This window comes from Aotus nancymaae, unplaced genomic scaffold (assembly GCF_030222135.1).
Source record: "Aotus nancymaae isolate 86718 unplaced genomic scaffold, 86718_ANA_hifiasm-v0.15.2.pri h1tg000057l, whole genome shotgun sequence".
NCBI classification, from domain to species: domain Eukaryota; kingdom Metazoa; phylum Chordata; class Mammalia; order Primates; family Aotidae; genus Aotus; species Aotus nancymaae.
The window spans coordinates 47,665,711-47,687,455 of NW_026988471.1; the positions used below are offsets into that span (position 1 = coordinate 47,665,711).

The 21,745-nt window shown below is 42.6% G+C and overlaps 1 protein-coding gene across 6 annotated transcripts in view; it reads left to right on the forward strand.

Annotated features, from left to right (window-relative positions):
• The first annotated feature begins 406 nt into the window (after nucleotides 1–406).
• The window catches only part of LOC105726151 (uncharacterized), a 532,480-nt gene continuing 511,141 nt past the window's right edge, over nucleotides 407–21,745 (forward strand). For 5 of the 6 annotated variants that reach the window (XR_010337995.1, XM_064364281.1, XM_012465467.2 and 2 more), the window contains exon 1: nucleotides 407–483. The gene's annotated coding sequence lies outside the window, so the exon portion shown is untranslated. Of the gene's footprint in view, nucleotides 484–9,111; nucleotides 9,229–21,745 lie in introns of those variants that run through there. The other variant, XM_064364282.1, reaches the window with a different exon arrangement.

Consider the following 21,745-nt stretch of genomic DNA (forward strand, 5'->3'; position numbering starts at 1 on the left):
CTTTCTCCAATGTACATTTCTTGGCACCTTTGTTAAAAATAAATTCACTGTATTTGTTTCTGGTTTCTCTGTTTTATTTCATTGGTCTATGCATTTGTTTTTATGCCCATGCCATGTGTTTTGGTTAGTATAGCTCTGTAATGTAATTTGAAGTTTGGTAACATGTTTCCTTCCATTTTTTTCTTTTTGCTTAGGATAGTTATGCTTTGGCTGTGTCCCCACCCAAATCTCATCATGAATTGTAGTTACCATAATCCCCACATATCATGGGAGGGACCCAGTGGGAGGTAATTGAATCATGGGGTTGGTTATCCCCATACTGTTCTCATTATAGTTAGTTCTCATGAAAACTGATGATTTTATAAGGGGCTTTTCTGTCTTTGCTAGGCACTTTTTTTTCCTGCTGTCTTGTGAAGAAGGATGTTTGCTTCCCCTTCCACCATGATTGTAAGTTTCCTGAGGCCTTCCAAGCCATGCAGAACTGTGAGTCAGTTAAACCTTTTTCTTTATAAATTACCCAGTCTTGGGTATTTCTTCATAGCAGCATGAGAATGGACAAATACAGTAAATCGGTACCACGGGGAATTGGGTGCAGCTCTAAATATACCTGATAATGTGAAAGCGACTTTGGAACTGGGTAATGGGTAGAAATTGGAACAGTTTGGAGGGCTCAGAAGAAGACAGGAAAATGTGGGAAAGTTTGGAACTTCCTAGAGATTTGGAGGGCTCAGAAGACAGGAAGATATGGGAAAGTTTGGAATTTCCTAGAGATTTGTTGAATGGCTTTGAGCAAAATGCTGATAGTGATATGGACAATAAAGTCCAGGCTGAGGTGGTCTCATGTGGAGATGAGGAACTTGTTGGAAACAGGAATAAAGGTGGTCCTTGCTATGCTATAGCAAAGAGACTGGTGGCATTTTCCCTCTGCCCTAGAAATCTGTGGAACTTTGTACTTGAGAGAGATGATTTAAGGCATCTGGCAGAGAAGTTTCTAAGTGGCAAAGCATTTAAGAGGAAGCAGAGCATAAAAGTTTGGAAAATTTGCAGCCTGATGATGTGATAGAAAAGGAAAACCCATTTTCTAAGGATAAATTCAAGTCCACTGGCTCCAAGCTCAGCACAGCACCAGGACTTGCCTAGGAATCACAATCCTTGTGGCCTAGACTGTCTTTCAAGTTTATTTATTTATTTATTTTTTTGAGACAGGGTCTCACTCCATCACCCAGCCTGGAGTACAGTGGCACGATATTGACTCACTGCAACCTCTGCCTCCTGGGTTCAGTGATTCTCCTGCCTCAGCCTGACAAGTAGCTGGGATTACAGGCATGCACCACCATGCACAGCTATCAAGTTTATTTGGAATACCAGAGCACTTTAGCCCATGGTGGCAAGGCTTGCTGAACTCAAGTTCCAACTGTTGAGATGGGCGATTCCCCTCCGGCTGGGGCTAGTCTAAATGCTCCCTTCTCTGGGAACCAGCTGAGTTCCGTCCAGTGTTGCTTTCTGCTCTTATAGGGCAGCACTGAGTTCCAAAGCAAAGCCTCACAATCACTGTACTCTTCCTCCCCAAAGCACAGAGATTCTGTGCCACGTGGCTGATGCTGGGGTGTGGGGGAGGGTTGGCATTGGTGATTCAAGCCTGCCCTTCCTACCCTCTTCAGTGCCTCTTTCAGTTGTATAAAGGTAAAAACAGGTACTGTGATTACTCACCTGATTTTTGGTTCTTATGAAGGTGCTTTTCTGTATGGATAGTTGTTCAATTTGGTATTCCTGTAGGGAGGACGATTGGTAGAGGCTTCTATTCAGCCGTCTTGCTCTGCCTGTCTGCTCTGAGATATTTTGTGAAGTGACAAAAAGCATGAAAAATATGTATAATGACCCCATTCATTGCAAAAAAGTGTGTATATGTTCATATATGATTGAAATACGTAAGTAAGTAACTTAAAGGAAACCTTAAGTTGTCATCCCTTTGGAAAGTGGCATGTATTTGGATGCGTTGGGGGGGGTGACAAAAGAGACAATATTCTGTTTTACACTATGTATCTATACTTATAATTGTATCTGCATCTATACCTATGTCTTGTCAATGTTGATATAGATTTCTAAATCTCTATTGTTTTGGGCTTTGAGTTCATAGAGTACTTATGTAATAAAAATGACCTTTTTAAAGAAAAAAAATTAAGCAAGCATTTCTTTTTTTTTTTTTTTTGAGATGGAGTTTTGCTCTTGTTACCCAGGCTGAAGTGCAATGGTGCGATCTTGGCTCACCGCAGTCTCTGCCTCCTGGGTTCAGGCAATTCTCCTGCCTCAGCCTCCCGAGTAGCTGGGATTACAGGCACGCGCCACCATGCCCAGCTAATTTTTTTGTATTTTTAGTAGAGACGGGGTTTCACCATGTTGACCAGGATGGTCTCGATCTCTTGACCTCGTGATCCACCCGCCTCGGCCTCCCAAAGTGCTGGGATTACAGGCGTGAGCCACCGCGCCCGGCCGCTTAAGCAAGCATTTCTAAAGCCTCGGCCCTTCAACCTAGTCCTGACCTAGTCCTGGATTCATTCAGAAAATTATCACTGTCAGTACAATGAAGGGGATGGCAAGAAAAGTCTAGAAAGGAACAAATGGTCACTTCTTGGACCTGGTTCCGTCTTTCATCTCCCATCTTTCCAGTGTAACATGTAGAGGTATAGAGCATCTGGCGGCACCTGTGTGTGCTTTCCCAAGCTTTTCATAACTCCTAGTCAAAATACGCCTGAGATTATATCTCTAAAGTGGGTGGTGTCCAATTTGCAATGTTTTTCCAATGCCCTGTGTTCCTGTGCTTGGCTGATGTCCCTGGTGCTGCTCAGCATGCTCGCTTGCTTTCTATAGGTGGAATAGCAATCTGTCTTGCACTCTGCTTTGTACTTGCTTAATGGAACCACAAAGGAGAGCTTCTCATGCTGGGACCAGGACTGCAGACCATGAACTCAAAGCCTGTACTTTGTTTATCAAATGGAATAGCTCTGTCAAAGGGATCTGTTGGGGATGTTGGCCTTATTTCCCAGGAAAAAAAGATAAACAGCCCACATTCAGCATTTGGAGTGCTGTGAATTGGCTCATGCTAATTAGAGGTTGGGGCTGGCATGGCACCTATACCTCAGGATGTGAATCACACCTTCCACACAGGAAATGTGTGGAATAGAGAAGTCAGAAAGACAGAAGCTTAGGGTTGTCCCCTCAGCTTTTCTATGGGGATATTCATTTATTCAGCAAACACTTATTAGCTTTATGGACTCTGGTCTGCGTATGGAATTAGTCACTAGGCACATATCAAAGCCCACCACTTCTACAATTGTTCTCACATTGCCGTCCCTTGCTTGTTTTGATTCGTTGTTCCTGGCCTGCTTTCTATTGCCCTGGCTCTCTGCTCTGTTGGTTGCACCCTTGCTCCCTTAAGTGAGTGTTCTAGGACCCACTTCATTTGAAGGACCGCCTAGATATAATTTGCCTTCCCCAACCCACAGCTCTGTTCCTGGATTGTGATTTGCCCTTGGTTCTTTGGCTTGTTCCTGGCCCACAGAAACCAAATGAGCCTGGTCAATCCTTTAGGATATTCTGGGCAGTGGAGGGGATCAGATAGTTCCGTAGCCAGGCATTGTACTGGGGACTATTGGGAGTGGGGGGAATTGGGGCTACAAAGATTCATTATTCATTCATTCAAAAGAGAGAAAAGTTTTAAAATACATAAAACATATAGTCTGTCAGATGTTGAGAAGTGCTTTGAAGAAAAATAAAGTATAAAGGGAATAAAAGGTACTGGGGTAGGAGGAGGGATAGAAATTTAATAAGGGATTCAGAAAAGGCCTCGCTCAAAAGGCACCAGTGAGAGTCAGCATTGTGGATTTCTTGGGAAGAAGATACTCCAGATAATGGGAAGAGTAAGAGCAAAGGCTCTGGAGTGAGAGCCTGCCTGGAATGTTGAAGAATGAGAAGGCCAGTGTGGGTAGTGAGAGGGGAGAAGAGTAGGGGCTATGAGCCCAGTAATATAATGGGTAGCCAAAGTGTGTGGGGCTTTGTAGTCCCTTAGGAGGACTTCAGCTTTCATTGCCAATGAGGTAAGGAAGACAGTCACTACTAGTGGCAGTCTTGTGAATCAAGATGAACACTTTGCAAGTATACTACATTTGGATCATCTCATTTGGGTTGATGAAACATGTGTCTTTGCAAGGCTGATGGAGAATAGCCATCTCTGCCTGGGGTTGTTGGGGAAGAACTGAGCCTGGAAGTATGAGGTGTTTTCCAGGCAGAAGAACTAGCGTGGACAAAGACTAGTATGTGTGACATCATGATATCTTCAAAGAATCCATAATTTTAATAGTTTGCTCAAGAAGGCAGAACAAGGGTGGCGAGGCAGGAAGGGAGCTAAGGGGAGCCTATTGAGTAAGCAGGCAGCAGATTAGTCAAGCCTTATATGATGTAATAATGTGGTTAGATTTAATCCTACAGCCATGAAAAACCACGAGGGGTTTACAAATAGAGAAATGTAATTTACTCATTGGGAAAATGAACAGAATTTTACTCTTATACCTCAGTTTTCACATAAGAGTAGTCAGGCTCAGGGTCTAGAAAAAGAAATGAGATTGAGTTCTCACTTCTCAAACTGTCTCACTTTCCTGATTTATCAAATGGAGTTTTTATCTGCTTTATATACCTCACCAGGTTGCCATGAGGAACAAAAGAGATAGTGTATATGAAAGGGCATCGCTGTCTGCAGAGTGCTCATTATCCCCGTTTTCACATCCCCGTGATCCAAGAGTGGGATTGGTGGAGTTGGTGAAAGAATTGGGCAGTGTACTCAAGTGGAAAAATGCACGGCTCTTGAGTTGGACATTAGTTGGAATCTTGGCCCACCACACACTGGCTTTGTGACCTTGGACCATGTGAAAGACCACTCTGAACCTCACTTTACCAATCAATAAAATGGGTTTTTGCTTCCCAGGATTGGTGTAAAAACTGGAGACAGAGTGTTTGAAGTGCCTAGCCCTGTGTGAGGTCCAGAGGAGAAGCTCAGTGTTGCCTGTTATTTTCTGAGCGTGATCATGGTAAACACACGATCAGAAGGACACTTACAACAGCCCTCCTATGGGCAAGAATCTGTGTCTGGTGCTGTGAGATGGAGCTGTTGAGCTGCTTCTTTATTAGTGAGGATGTATTTGTGCTGGCCTCCACCTCACCTGGGCCTGTTTGTGCCTGTGGCACACTGTACATCTGTGGTCAGGGTACATTTTGGATACATGGAGAAAGTGTAGCTAATGGGCCTCCAGGGCACCAGGCTCATGGCTGATATGATGAAAACTGCAGGCTCTGCATGTCTAAGCTAACTAGCTGCAGCCCATCTTAATGGCCTTCGATTCAGACAGGCCAAAGGGAAATGGAGGCTGAAACACGAGTTCATAGAACTAGCTCATAATTTCCTGCTACTGAGGGAGAAAGGCTTATTTTGTCTGAATTTAACAGAACAATTGTCCACATTGATTGAATTTTCTAAAAATCTTCTCATCTCCTTCCTCTGTTTTGTTTCAGAGCACATGGTTTCACATTTAAAAGACAGAAAGAGAAAAATTACTGTCCAGCTGCAATTTCTCATTTGGCAGGCACCCAGCCATTTTCTCAGGATTTGACAGAATATGATCTCTCACTTAACTCACTTCTTAATACTGCCCCTGGGCAAGACTGAATTGAATCAGACCCTGGTGCCAACATTATCTTGGTTGAAGCTTCACACCTACGGTTCTTCCTAAAGATTGTTCAGTGTGGCCACAGTGGACTCTGAGAAAAACAATCAGAAAACAATGCACTTGCCAAGCTGAAACAGGGCTCGCTGTCGTTTCCATCAGGGATGCCTTTTAACAGTTCTCCACAGTCATTAGTTATTCATTCATTCGATAAATAATTAAGCACCTAGCCTGGTGCATAATGCAAATAGTATAATCTATGGCATCTTCCCTCAGGGAACTTGCAATTTAGTAGAGAAGATAAGATGTACACAATTAACTAGGCTCTCATGTGGGAGCACTAAGTGGATGAGAAATAGTAAAAGTAGGCTTTGAAAGCAGGGAAGACGACCTTTTGCTAGGAATTATTTCATGGAGCAGGTGGAATGGTTTGGGTGGGGAGTTGAAGGAGTGGGGTATGCAGAGGTCAAGATGAGTAGGGATTGGTTGGTATCCCAATCTTAAGTGTTGGGAGGAATAAGAATGGTGTGCTCTATAATGACTTTTAAAATTAAATTGAAGTGGTATCATTTGGAGTAATGCAGTCCAACAGCCTGAAACTTTTAAAGAGCATGCATAGAGGGAGATGGATTAGGAAACTAAGGGTAGCGATGGATGTGGTGAGAAAGGGTGGGATTCTAGGCATATTTTGGACATTCCAGAATCATCTTAGCTTCTGTATGTGCTGCCTTCCTAGAAGATCTTTGTCTTTCAGTGTTTTAAAAGATACTATTGCGGGTAATTGCTATGTGTGACACAGACATGTTCCCTCACTCCACCTATGGCACTATTGCCCTTTGAGTTATGGCTCTGCACCATTTCCAGCTGTGTTTCCTTAGGATCATAGAACCACAGAATGAGAGGGCTGGGTCCTAGGGAGCTTATTGTCCAATCTCTCATTTTACAGATGAGGAAAATGAGGTTCATGGAGAGGTAAACTGGCTGATCTAAGGCCTGACAGGTAGTTAGTAGTAGAGTGGGACTAAAACCAGGTGTCCTGATTCTGAGTCCCATGACCTTCCTAGATCCTCCCCCTGTATCTCTAAAGAAAGCCAAGATGTGCTTCTTTGTGGCAATGAAGAAGAAGCACATGTATCAAACTCATTTCTTCTTGTTCAATCTAGTCTTTCCAGTTTTCTTTGCAATTAGGTGTGGCCATGTGGCTGAGTTCTAGCCAGTAGAATGTCTGTGGAAGAATGAATGCTAACTCTCAGGCTTGGCCCATTAAAGGCTTCCTTACACAAACCTCAAACTCTTTCCCCATTTACTAACTAGATATTGATGCCCAGGGCAACCTTGGAAGCAATATATTAAAGATGGAAGAGCGTCCGTTATCCTGGAACCTTGAATGACTTCATGGAGGAGACACTCCTACCCCACCTTCCCATCCTGATTATAAATTCTATTGTGTAAGCCACTGAGATTTGTGGGTGTGTTAAAGCAGCTATTATTATCTTAACTAATTGCACCTTGTGACTTTAAATCTGGAGAGAAGGACTTCAGTGAGACCAACTGAATAACTTAATATGTGTCCCCTGCAGTTGGACTTGGGTTTGACTCTTCTCCAAGAAATCTAGAGAACAAGACTCTTTAGGAGCAGCCTGGGATGGATGGGTTGAGATTGGCCTGCATTCCAAGTATTTATCAGGGCCAAAAGGGTAAGTGTGGGCCCAGGTGACGAGGGGCAGACATATGCTGTCTCTACTATTACTGATTAAACAAATATAAGTTTGATTTGCTTATTAACTTATAGAGTTTGAGGTACACTTAAATTTATACCCTGAAATAAACAATACTGAATGAAAAGCACAGCACAAAAGAGAACAGCCTGTAGCTTGTAAAAGCACGAGCAAAAGCGGTGATGGGAGGCCTAAAATTAGACCATCTGAGAGCGTCCCATTAACTGTGACACATCTGCGGTGTGGTTGCAAGGCAGGAAAACGCTGCCTTGGTCCCACGAACTCCTTTCCAACATAGGGGTCTCGTAAAGAGGGCTTGTGTAAGCATCTGGGAAAGGTCGGTGACCTCTGCTCACAAGATCTGGGAGGGTCTTTGCAGATGGAAGCTGGCAAGACAGGAGAGCATTGCGGACGGAGATAGTTGAACACCTCCTGCTCTGCCTACATTCTCAGAATATAGGGTAATCGTGGTTGCCTTATGTCCACAGTGCTTGGGAGATAAAAGCCCCTTGATGCATTGTGTGTGGTCAGACTTGGTGGCACCCTACCTGCTGCGTTCCAGTGCAGCTGCGTATTGGTAATGATCAGTGGTAACACTTGGTGTACTAGATTAGCTTCTTTTAGAAGAACCACCTGTTTCATTGTATTCTAATAATGCATGCCTCTCCCCCTGGCTATCTTGTCCCACAATAGTTTCAATACCTCCCCCATAACTCCCCTACCCCCGCTTTCCACCCCTCAATTGATGAGTGTGTGCACCTAATAAAAACCCGTAGAAACCAGAACTCGGGGCCAAGGTGGTCCTTGCACTTTACCTTGGTACACTGGACCCATGCTGTGACACTATTTCTGTGTCTTTGTCTTTATTTCCTTTCTCAACCTCTTGTCACTGCCAGGGCTCGGGGAACCCATGAACAAGGTTGGGACTGGTACCCAACGGGTAAGGACCAGATACTGGCCATGCAGGAGAAAAAATATGCCTGGAGCTGTTCTGACTCCTGTGCAAGTGAACTTTAAGGGAAGAAGACACTGATATGAAAAGAGTCTCTGGGTGGTGGGAAAACCTCAAGTGGAGGAAGAAGCAACAGTAGAGGAACTAATGGCAGTGCCCCAGCATTCGAGCTGCAAGGCAGGAGGAGCCTCCAAAGAACCCTGAAATCACTCACAAAGAAAGACTTAAGTTTAAAAATTAGTTAGGCCAAGGGTAAGATGCCACGTTAATATCCTATCAGTCAAAAGCTTTCTGAGTCCCTTTCTTCTTCTCTCTCCCTAATGTTCCAACTGTGGAGAGGTCAAAGAGAAATGAAGCCAACTGTATGTCTTTTCTCAAGGCAGGAAGCCTGCCTTTCATAGGTTTCTAACTGGTAAAGAAATGGAAAGGAGTCTTAACTAACCATCAATGAAGATGGAAGTGCGGATTAAGATATTGGAATGGAAATTCTATTTTCTCAATCGAGTTTGTGTTTTACCACAGACAAATTGCCTCAGAGACCAAATTACATCAGAAGCCCTAACAGAGTTTTTATCCAGTGGCATGGAAAAATTCCCCAGATGATAAGTTTTTCAGGGTCAGTGGGAAACAAAGAATAAAGGTGATTAATTCATCAAGTGATAGTTTAAGGTGACACCACCAGTTCCAAGCAGCATGATAAGCTCTTGAATGGAGTATGGGCTGGATGTTAAGGAAGCACATGTGAGAGGCACTGAATCAAGACCTGCTGGAAATGACATCAAACTGGAACCTAATGGAAGAAGCAGACTAGAGGTGGAGAAGGGTTGTCCTGACACATAAAACAGTGAGCAAAGGGGACTTTAAGGAGCTGGGAAAAAAAATGCACCATGACTGGAATGCAAGAAGCAGGTGGTCCAGAGTGTTGCAGAAGCCAGCTGGTAGTAAACATGTTGAGAAATTTGAATAAACCTGAGGGACCTTGGAAAGTCTTTGAAGGATTTTAAACAGAGGAATGACATGATCAGATCTGTGTTTTAGAAACATTTCTCTGGCTGCCATAAATTGATTGGAGGAGGTAGGAGTGGAGGCTGAGAGACAGATTAAGAGACTTCACAGGTGTATGATTTTTGCCAAGAGTGCTCAGCTGCTAGGTGGAAGATGTTTAGATTTGTGTAGTGTCATGGATTGGTCCAGGAGGTGTATTGGAAGAATGAAGGACATAGAACCTTGTCAACCCCTACTGCTCTGTCTTCTGGAACTTCAGCTCTCTGACCACAAATTCCTCTATATCAGATATTGGGAAATGATGGCCCATAGGCCAAATCTAGTTTGTTGCCTGTGTTGTATAGCTCTCAAGAATAATTCTTACATTTTAAAGTGGTTAAAACATGATTTTTTACTGTACGAAAATTATATGAAATTCAAATTTGTGTCTATACACAAAGTTTTATTGGAACACAACCACACTCATTTGTTTATGTATCATCTATGAACCTTGAATGTTTTACACCTCAGTGGCAGAGATGAGTAATTGTGACAGAGACCTATGGCCCTCAAAGCCTAAAATATTTATTATCTGGATCTTTAACAGAAGGTTTGCTCACCCCTGCCTTGTATCCTCAATCTATACTTAAAGTATTTCTTCTTTCACTTTCTCGTCTTATTAGAATCAACTTTGGCTTCATATTTTACTCACATGGGGATCTTAAACAGTTCTAATACGAAGAATTCATTCTGAGAGAGATTCAGATTTAATTGGCCTGGGGATATGGCCTGAGCACTGGATTTTTAAATATTTATCATGTGGTCCTAATGTGTATCTAAGCTTGGAACCCTTGCATAATAGAAACCTGCATGCCCCAAAGGGCATCTCTTAGGTGGACGCTGTTTTGTTCCACATTTCACACACCTCAGGGCGGGATATGGGTTAGTATCTATCCTGCTTCCAGGCCATGAATTCCTTTCTGTGTTTCAAAAATGTTAGGCTTGAGAGTTAGCCACTCAGCTCTGTATACCCTTGCCATTTACTGGTTTATCATGGAGATTTCTTCACCCCTTTTATTCATTAATTTTACCATCTGACTTATAGTCTAATTCCTCTTATAATTCTTGGTGACTTAATCGTCAACATAAATAAACCATCCAGTGCTTGAGACCTTGAGTAGTTAACACTACTCATCTTTTTTTTTTTTTTCTTGAGACTAGTTCTGTCTGTTGCCCAGGCTGGAGTGTAGTGGCACAATCTCAGCTCACTACAATCTCTGTCTCCTGAGCTCAAGTCATCCTCCCACCTTAGCCTCCCGAGTAGCTGGGACTATAGGCACACGCCACCATGCTCTGCTAATCTTTGTATTTTTGGTAGAGATGGGGTTTTCACTATGTTGCCCAGGCTACTGTAGAACTCCTGAGCACAAGTGATCTGCCTGCCTTGGCCACCCAAAGTGCTGGGATTACAGGCGTGAGCCACTGCGCCTAACCAAACCTACTAATCTTTAATGATCATTTTCTTGCCTCCTCCTCAACCACAAGAACTTATGGCCACACCTTGGACTCCAGGACTGCCATCACATATAAAATCTTAAGTTGTGCTACTTTCCAACTTAACTTCCCACCCTTCTAGCTTACTTGCAGAAGTGTGCCCATTGCTTTCATTTCAACCTTACTTAAATCTTCAATCCATTCATCCTCCCTCTTCCTCCTCCACCACTTTCTTACTGTCCATCAACTTATAGGCTTTTCATCCTTCTTTGACTTGCCTAGATGCCGTATTTATCTTTATAATCACTCATCTGTAACTTAGAGATGATAATGACAGGGCACCCACCTTGTAGAGTTGTGATGAGGATTAAGAGAGTTAATTTTTTTAGAGTACTTATGACAGTCTTTGGCATACATGAAGAAGTTCACTAAATGTTAGCTGAATGTCACTGGAGAAAACATACCCCACGCTGACTCATTTTATTCAAAACTTGTGATCATAAACCTTAAGTGAATATTCTACTCTGCTGGTGATCCTACTGTGTTTCATTGGTAAATTAGCCTTTCACTTACTCCTTAAGAGGACTCTTTCACACCACCTGTTTTCTCAAAACTCATTTATCGTCACGTCTAGCTGATGACCTTACCTCATATTTTAGAATACATCTAGAATAAAATCCAGACTTCTGAATATGACTCATATGGTCTGTCTACAGAATCTTGCTGTGACTTGTAACTTCCTATATGTGGCTTTCCCCCTCCGTCTCTGGTCACCTCTGTAATACACCAAGCTCTCTCCCATTTCAGGGCTCTTGCATTTCAGGGCTCTTGCACATGCCCTTTACTTTGCCTGGAATACTTTCCCTCCAGTCATCTCATGGCATTTTCTCACGTTTTGGGGTCTATTTTGAATGCCATCTTTTTAGACAGACTTTTCTATTTACATTAGTTTTCTGTTGTTGCCATAACAAATTTCTATAAAATATAGAGGTTTAAATAATGCAGATTTATTATCTTGCACTTCTGGAGGTAAGAAGTCTAATATCAAGGTGCTGGCAGGACTGAGTTCCTTCTGGAAGCTCTAGGGAGGGATGTGTTTCCTTTGCTTTGCTAGCTTCTAGAAGTCGCCTACATTCCTTAGCTTGTAGTCGCTTTTATTCCACCTTCAAGATGTGCAACAGTGAGTCATGTCCTTCTCATGCTGCCATATTTTTGGTTCTTCTTCCAATTTCCTCTTCCACCTTTAAAGACCCTTGTGATTACATTGGGCCAACCCAGGTACTCTAGAGTAATCTCCCAATTTGAGGATCCACTGATTAGAAACCTTAACCTCATCTGCAACCTTAGTCTCGTAACCTGACATATTCACAGGTTCCAGGGATTAAGATATAGCCACTTTGGGGTCCATTATTCTGCCTATCACACTACCTAAAGTAGGCTTCCCTAATATTCTCTTGCTTAGCTCTTGTTTACTTTCATGAAACTAATCACAAATTTGAATTTATTTCATTCTTTTCTTGTTCTCTTTTTCTATTCTTTATCAGAACGTATTCTCTAGTAGGGCAGGAACCTCTCTGTTTTGTCTTTGTGTCTGTAACAATTAATACATTCTCAGTAAACATCGATTTAGTTGATGAATGAACAAAGGAAGAGTTGTTGAAAGGATGGAGCATGGAATTTAAATTGGAAAGAGATGCAGGTGAAACCTTGAAGAGGTAGTGGACATTCAGACTTCAGAGGAGTAGCTAAGGAGAGCTGCTGGAAGGTGGGAGGCTGTGCACTGAGAGTAGGACATTGGAATACAGATGAAAAACACTTAGGGCAATTTTAATAGCTAGGGAAGTTATTCTGAATTATCTTTGGGGAGGTCATGGGGTCCTTTGAAAATAAAATAGCAAGTATGGGCTCTCTCTCTGGGAAAATACGCAACTTATGAATAAAATTTTGCATTTACTTTAGGAAGCCTAAAGTTTTCCTCATCTTCAGTGAATGAAGGAGTGACTTGGAGGTCAAAAATGACATTATAAGGAGGATAGAGTTATCGTGGTTAATGGTATGAGCCTTAAAAGATACTTCCTTCCAACACTCCATCATAGCACTTTAACTTATGCCAGAGCTGGTAATAGTGAGTGGGTTGCAAAAAAGAGACATATGGGCCACTTATAATTGGTTACTGGGCCAAGATGGGACAAAAGGAAGTGAGATTTTCACCCCCTCTTTATTTTAGTATAGAAAGTATAATGTATGCTATAAAGCGATAAAATAACTACTCAAGCTATCAACACTGTTCTTTTGGGACTGCATGCTCTTTGAAAATGAAGCTAGCGGGGAATGGGTAAGATAGCTGTAGCCATAGACTCATGCAAAGGAGATGATAAATGTTGAATCTGGGGACAAGGATCTTCTGACAACTGTTCTGAAAAGCTTATATTTCACAATTCTCACCACAAAGCATGGAATGGAATTTGAAGCTTTCATGTGATCCTAAGGAAAGAATCTCTTATTGTTTATTAACTTTACAGGGTTGAGAATGAAACACAGAGATAGCATTTATAGTTGCTAGATTTCAGTATCAGTTAGATTTATATCCTTGCCAGGGCTGTGGCTAGTTAGAACATTGTTTGGGAAGGAGTGGAATCTAGACAACTGAGATGAGGGTTTCCAAGGAAATCCTGGGCATTTGGAGACTCTGGTTCTCCAAACTGCTCTAGGCATACCACACGACCCTTTCCTTAGGGGAGAAAACTGGCAGTTCTCCCTCATTCTCAGTGGCAGAGACCCTGGTTGCTCCTTAATATTCTTTCTCCCTTTCTTCTAGACAAATGAAAATTCCAATTTTTTTGAGGGTCCCCAGGTTTCCCAGAGTAAAGATTCCATTTTCCACACCCCTTGCAATTCAGTGGGAATGATGTAGCTAAATTTTGGCAAATGGGATAAGAGTGATTGGTGCAAATTCCAGGAATGGATTTTTCCCTTCTCCTCTTTTCTCCTTCTTACTGGCTAGAATTCAGTTATGTTAGCTTAGACCAAATCAATGTATTGAATCCTTAGGAGCCTATTGGACATAATGGAACAATAAGATAATAGAATCTGGGTTCCTGGCACTATGGAATGCTATATCAGCTCTGGGTCACCTACCTAGACTTTTACATGACAAAAATATAATCCTGTCTTGCTTAAGCTATTGTTATTTGAGGTTTTTGTTACTCCTATCTGCCTAATTCTTATCCTTCTTGTCATTCACTCAGTGAGGTAGGGGAGGAATCTGATGATTTTGTCAAGTAAACTGCTTTATGAATTATGGTTCCTGTTCCTGTGAATCTTCCTTCTGCTGATTTAGAGGTCTTGATATCTAAAGGTGAAATTCTTTCATCAGTGACAGGATGAGGTCTGAAGAGGTTGAGACTGCCACCTGGCTCGTGTTAGGCTCCTCACACCATTTGCAACAGGAAAACGTGGTTATGAAGTTGACTGGGTGACTCACCTTGATTACCGAGGAGAAGACAGGTGGCTACTACTTAAAAAAATGCATGCAATCTGAGGAAGGCTTTATGGTGTCAGGCCACGTGGTCAAGGTTAATGTATAATTGCTGTGTCCCTCTACAGGAAAAACCATCAGGGGCTCAAACCCCTTAGAACAGTCATTCCTCCTGTCACGACAACCTCAGTTGGTTCTTCAGAGGTTCTGGTTAAAGGTCAGAGGAACATGGAGTGGATACTAGAAGTCATGGAAAACTAAACATCAGCTGTAGTATTATGTCAGCCAGAGAGATGAAGTTACAGCCTCTACTTGCATCTTCTCTCTTAATGTATAACATTAAAAAAAAAGTTTTTCTTGCTTTTTCTTTTTTCTTCTCAGGTTACTTGGGGCTGTTTAACATTTGTTTATCATTTAATACATAAGGGCAGACCGTAGAGATATGATCATGAGAAGTTCTAGATCTAGAGCGTTCTAGACCGTGTGTGTGTGTGTGTGTGTGTGTGTGTGTGTGTGTGTGTGTGTGTGTCCTGGGCCGCTACCAGGCAATGGATCATGGTAGTTATTTATTTTTATCTGCTGATTATACTTTCCTGACTCCCTTCCCATTCCTTTTTCTGGTAACAGATGCTGTTACCCCGATACCATTCCAGGCTGGGACTTCAAATAGTATCCCACGCCCTGGTTCCAGGGATAAGTTGGGCCAATTACAGTCTTTATTCCAGAACTTCTAAACTTCAGCCAAGGCATGGGCAGATGGAAGGCTGTTAGAGCTGAATCACCTAGGGTAATGCCTTTGAATGAAGCGCTGCAGGTTTCTGCTCTTGAGATTTCTAACACTTTGATTTGTATCTCCCCATGCCTGACAGTTCAGTTCTTCTTGCAATTTTGTAAATGATCTCAAGCTGTTCTCAATTTTGTATTTATGTTAGGCAGAGTAGTTTTTTGTTGCCTGCAACCAAAAGACATTAACACAGGATCCGTGAAGTCCAAAGTTAACGTGGGCTTCACGCCTTATCTAGTAAAGTTCAGATACTCCCACTTTACAGATAAGAGAAGGCAAGTGACTTTTAAAGGCCAGCCAGAATATTGGCGGAGCCAGCACTGGCACCAGCTCATTTGACTCTTTGTTCAGTACTCTTTGAACCTAATTTATATTATGCTCAAACTGCTTTCTCTAATGAAAACACAAATGGGTTGCCTTTTTCTTCAAAGCAAAGTGAATGTAAATACGATGGTACGGGCTGTGAAACAAGGGAAAATGTGAATCATCTTTGTCCACATTGGGCTTGGAAGCAAAATAGCAAAACATTCAAAGAAACACAACAAAACCTGCAAGTGTTGATTAAAGACAGAACAAATTGTCCCCAAAGTTTACAATGTAAAAACAAGGCAAATCCTGAAAATTAAGTTGACAAGCATATACAGCAGCGTGATTTTTTTCTTAATTAAACTGACAAAGATCCCCAGTTCCACATAAATCAACAAAAAAGCAACAAAACTCAGCTCTAAAAGGGAGGATACTAAGAGCTGCTGAAAGGAGAGTGCAAGAAAAAAGGAATGTAATGAAATCTACACTTTACTGACTTGATATCCCTGGAGTAGGTGGTTGGCTGGGGGCCAGGTGGGCGGGGGGAGGTGAAGCAAAGTGAAGTGAAGTGACAGCGAAATAGTGGGCTCTACAAGTTAGTTTCTAGTGTCATCCCTGGCAAGAGGTACATGACACAGGCACAGTGACTACCTTTTTCTACCTTTTGAATAAAAGAAATATGAAATAAAAATAAAGATGAAAAGAAGTGTTACAAGAACAAAGGAGAGCTGACCCCACAGAGAAGCCTGCTCTGAGATAAGAGGGTGGGCTGTGAAAGGGCTTGGCATTGTGTCCATCTGTGTCCTCCTGGCACCACTCTGGGTGGGGGATCCTGTGTGCATATGCTCCTCTTCTTCCTCCATTCATTGCCTCCTGCCTCCCTCAGTGGCTTGATTCTTAGGAGATCCTCCTGATGGATTCTCTTCATGGCTCTGTTGAAACATTGCACAAATTCAAACCATCTTTTAAAATTCATTTTACTATATATAAGAAATAGCTTAATTTTCAGTAAACAGATGCAAAATACATATGCCCCCTGTACTCACCAAGTCATCACCAATTAATAATGGCACTGTTTCTCAATGAGTTTTTTATTGCATCAGAATTCTTTTTTTTTGAGACAGAGTCTTACTCTGTCACCAGGTGCTAAGCTGGAGTGCAGTGGCACGATCTCGGCTCACTGCAACCTCCGCCTCCCGGGTTCAAGCAATTCTCCTGCCTCAGCCTCCCGAATAGCTGGGACTACAGGCGCATGCCACCACGCCCAGCTAAATTTTGTATTTTTAGTAGAGATGGGGTTTCACCATGTTGACCAGGATGGTCTTGATCTCTTGACTTTGTGATCCGCTTGCCTTGGCCTCCCAAAGTGCTGGGATTACAGGCATGAGCCACCACACCCAGTCCTGCATCAGGATTCTTAACGCAGCTTCTAGCTAGCCATACAAGCCACTCAGAACTGGCCTATGTTGTAAAACATGTTTGCCATTTCTGAAAAATTAGAAGAGTAGGCTTTAGAGACAGATGGGTGAGAATTTACCTGCTATGTAGCCTTGAGCAAGTAATTGAACTACTCTGAGCCTCATTGGTAAAAACGATGCATATGTTGTACTAAATCTTACCCTGGATTTGTTTTAATCAGGTATGGTAAGACACACAGATATGGGAATGATTGTCATGAAGTAAGACTTTTATGTTTAACATATCACTAGCAATAGGAGGTGTATAGCACACCATGCAGGGCCATGTGGGGGAAGTGCCAGACTGGGACAGGAGGCAGAAGGAGGGTAAAGGGAAAGAAAGTGCAGGACAGAGCATTTGTTGTGGTTTTTGTGGGAAGGAATGGGTGGTTATGTTGACCAGGTTTGGTATTGCCCAGTTTGTAAAATTTTAGCTGGCTCCAGGGTGTAGGGGCTGTTCTAGTTGTCTGATGCTTGATCCTGGGATAATTTGGGTAGAGGAATATTACCTCCTGGTGTATCAAAGCCACATAAAGGAGCTAGTTCAGAGTATGGGCTCTGGATTGGTTGGTTTGCCTATCACAGGCATGCCCCCAGTGAACAAGTCCTTTACTGGCTCTAGGAATTAGCTAGCCCTAGGAGGGGCAGTCTGTCAGGATTAGCAAGTTCCCAAGATGTGAAACCAATATAAATTACAAAAAATGTTTAAAAAACCAACAAGATTGATATAGTTGTCCTAAAGCTTAAGGAAACACATGCAGCTGGATCGTATTTATAGCTATTAATTGTTTTTTTCCTACCTGTACTTTTCCTTCACCTCCCTGTTTCCTATGCATTGAGCACAGTGCAATACCCAAGAAGAGCTAAGTGAGGGGAAAAGAAGCTGAAGTAGCCTGCAGAGGGTTTCCAGGTTTTGTTTTTAAATGTACAAGCCTAACAGACAATGTAGAGGTTTTCCAGAGGAAGTAGAAGAGAGAGTTGTGGAAGAAACAGAGTGGTTAGAAAAAGCAAAAGGAAGGGAGGGCTTTCTTTAGGTGAAAAAAAAAAAGATTCCCTACTTCCTCTAGAGGTTCTACATGTCTTTGAGAAGCTGGGATCTAGGACCTACTTCCTGATGGGACCCCAGAGAAGAATGGCTGCAGGTTCCCTGCATCTCTAAGTGGGGTTCCCTGCATTGGCCCTGTTTAGTATGCATTGGAAGATGGAGTGAGCTACCAGATGAGAGATGCCTTGTCAGCTGGGACAATGGATACACCTGACGGAGGCTGTGTGCACACATGACCCAGGCTGGAGGGCTCTAAGTACCTTGGCACTGTGTATTGCTCTTGGATTGTCAACACCCAAAAGATGACTGAGGTGAAATTCTATGCCAGCCTGGTAGGATGGGCGCTTAAAATAAAAATTGATTTATAGGATCCAAGATGGCCGAATAGGAACAGCTCTGGAGTGCAGTTCCCAGTGAGAACAGAGAAGAGGGTGAGTGATCACCACATTTTCAAACGAGTTATTACTGTCCACAGACCAGGAGTTTCCCAGGCTGAAAAGTGCCGTGAGTTTCCAGCATGGCTGTTTCAGCCAGCACAGCAGGTCTCCTCACAAAAACTCACACAAATCTGGGCAGCCGTTTCAACTGTCTCCTGGAATGCCTGAGAGACAGAGCTGCCCTTTCAACTGAAAAAGAGGATGCAGAAACGGACCCAGCTGATCTGGCTCGGCAGGTCCCACCCCCACAAAGATCAGCAATCGGAAAGGCTCTGGATTGAGAGTTTCACAGCAAGCTCAGCTGGACCCAGGATGGTCCAGCTCTGTTGGGGGAAGGTTGTCTGCCGTAACTGAGGCAGTCCACCACTACTGAGGCGGTCCACCATTACCGAGGCAGTCCACCATTACCTAGGCAGTCCGCCATTACTGAGGCAGTCCACAATCACCGAGGCAGTCCGCCATTACTGAGGCAGTCCGCATTACTGAGGCAGTCTGCCACTACCCAGGCAGTCACCCATTACCAAGTCAGTCAGTCATTACCGAGGCAATCCACCATTACCAAGGCAGTCCGCCATTACACAGGCAGTCCACCATTACTGAGGTAGACTGCCATTACCGAGGCAGTTCTAACTATACCTCTATAAACAAAACTGCAAGGAAGTTCACACAGCAGCTGGGGAGAGACCACGGTAGTTCAGCAATGCCTATGCTGGCAGACTGTGACTAGGCTACCTCCTAGCTGGAAGGGCATCTTTGAAAAAAGGCAGCAACATGTCAGGATTTTATAAATAAAGCCCCACCTTCCCAGGACAGAGCACCAGGAAAAAAAAGGCAATTATGAGTTCCACCACAGCAGGCTTAAACGTATCTGCCCAGCAGCTCTGAATGGAACAACGGAGCTCACAGCTCAGCACTTGAGCTCCTATAAGGATCAGACTGTCTCCTCAAGCAGCTCCCTGACCCCCATATATCCAAAGAGACACCTCATAAAGGAGAGCTCAGACTGACATTTGGTGGGTATCCTTCTGGGATGAAGATAAGAGAAGAAGAAACCGGCAGCAACCCTTACTGTTCTGCAGCCACTACAGGTGATCCCCAGGCAAGCAGGGTCTGGAGTGGACCTCCAGCAGTCCTACAGCAGAGGGGCCTGACTGTTAGAAGGAAACCTAAGAAGTAGAAAGAAATAGCTTCAATATCGACAAAAAGGATGTCCACTCAGAGACTCCATCCAAAAGGCACAAACTACAAAGACCACAGGTAGATAAATCCACAAAGATGGGAAGAAACCAGCACATAAAGGATGAAAACACCCAAAACCAGAACTCCTCTCCTTCTCGAAGGGATCACAGCTTCTCACCAACAAGGGAACAAAGCTGGATGGAGAGTGAGACTGATGAATTGACAGAAACAGGCTTCAGAAGGTGGGTAATAGCAAAATTCTCTAAGCTAAAAGAACATGTTCTAACCCAATGCAAAGAAACTAAGAACCTTGAAAAAGAGTTTGACGAAATGCTAACGAGAATAAACAGCTTACAGAAGAATATAAATGACCCAACGGAGCTAAAAAACACAACACAAGAACTTTGCGGAGCATACACAAGTTTTAATCGCTGAATTGACCAAGCAGAAGAAAGGATATCAGAGATTGAAGATCAACTCAATGAAATAAAATAAGAAGGCAAGATTAGAGAAAAAAGAGTGAAAAGAAATGAACAAAGCCTCCAAGAAATATGGGATTATGTGAAAAGACCTAATCTACATTTGATAGGTGTACCTGAATGTGACAAAGAGAATGATCAAAGCTGGAAAACATCTTTCAGGATATTACAGGAGAATTTCCCCAACCTAGCAAGGCAGGCCAATATTCAAGTCCAGGAAATACAGAGAACACCACAAAGATATTCCTCAAGAAGAGCAACCCCAAGGCACATAATCGTCAGATTCACCAGGGCTGAAGTGAAGGAAAAAATGCTAAGGGCAGTCAGAGAGAAAGGTTGGGTTACCCACAAAGGGAAGCCCATCAGACTCAGAGTGGATCTCTCTGCAGAAACCCTACAAGCCAGAAGAGAGTGGGGGCCAATATTCAACATCCTTAAAGAAAAGAACTTTCAACGTAGAATTTCATATCCAGTCAAACTAAGCTTCACAATTGAATGAGAAATAAAATCCTTTATGAACAAGCAATTGCTGAGAGATTTTGTCACCACCAGACCTGCTTTACAAGAGCTCCTGAAAGAAGCACTAAACATAGAAAGGAACAACCAGTACCAGCCACTCCAAAAACATACCAAATGGTAAAGAGCATCAACACAATGAAGAGACTGCATCAACTAACGGGCAAAACAACCAACTAGCATCAAAATGGAAGAATCAAATTCACATGTAACAATATTAACCTCAAATGTAAATGGGCTAAATGCCCCAATCAAAAGACACAGACTGGCAAATTGGATAAAAAGCCAAAACCCATCAGTGCACTGTATTCAGGAAACTCATCTCACGTGCAAGGACACACATAGACTCAAAATAAAGGGATGGAGGAAGATTTACCAAGCAAATGGAGAGGAAAAAAAAAAAGCAGGAGTTGCAATCCTAATCTCTGATAAAATAGACTTTAAACCAATAAAGATCAAAAGAGACAAAGGAGAGCATTATGTAATGGTAAAAGGATCAATGCAACAAGAAGAGCTAATGGTCCTAAATATGTATGCACCCAACACAGGAGCACCCAGATACAAAAAGCAAGTTCTTAACAACCTACAAAGGGACTTAGACTCCCACACAATAATAGTGGGAGACTTTAACACTCCAGTCAATATTAGACAGATCAATGAGACAGAAAATTAACAAGGATATCCAGGACTTGAACTCAGACCTGGAACAAGCAAACCTAATAGACATTTACAGAACTCTCCACTCCAAATCCACAGAATATACATTCTTCTCAGCACCACATCACACCTACTCTAAAATTGACCACATAATTGGAAGTAAATCACTCCTCAGCAAATGCAAAAGAATGGAAATCATAACAGTCTCTCAGATCGCAGTGCAATCAAATTAGTACCCAGAATTCAGAAACTAACTCAGAACCACACAACTTCATGGAAACTGAACAACTGACTCTTCAATGTTGACTGGATAAACAACGAAATGAAGGCAGAAATAAATATGTTCTTTGAAACCAACGAGAACAAAGACAAATGTACCAGAATCTCTGGGACACATTTAAAGCAGTGTCTAGAGGGAAATTTATAGCAATAAATGCCCACATGAGAAGCAAGGAAAGATCTAAAATCGACATCCTATTATCAAAATTGAAAGAGCTAGAGTAGCAAGATCAAAAAACTCAAAAGCTAGCAGAAAACAAGAAATA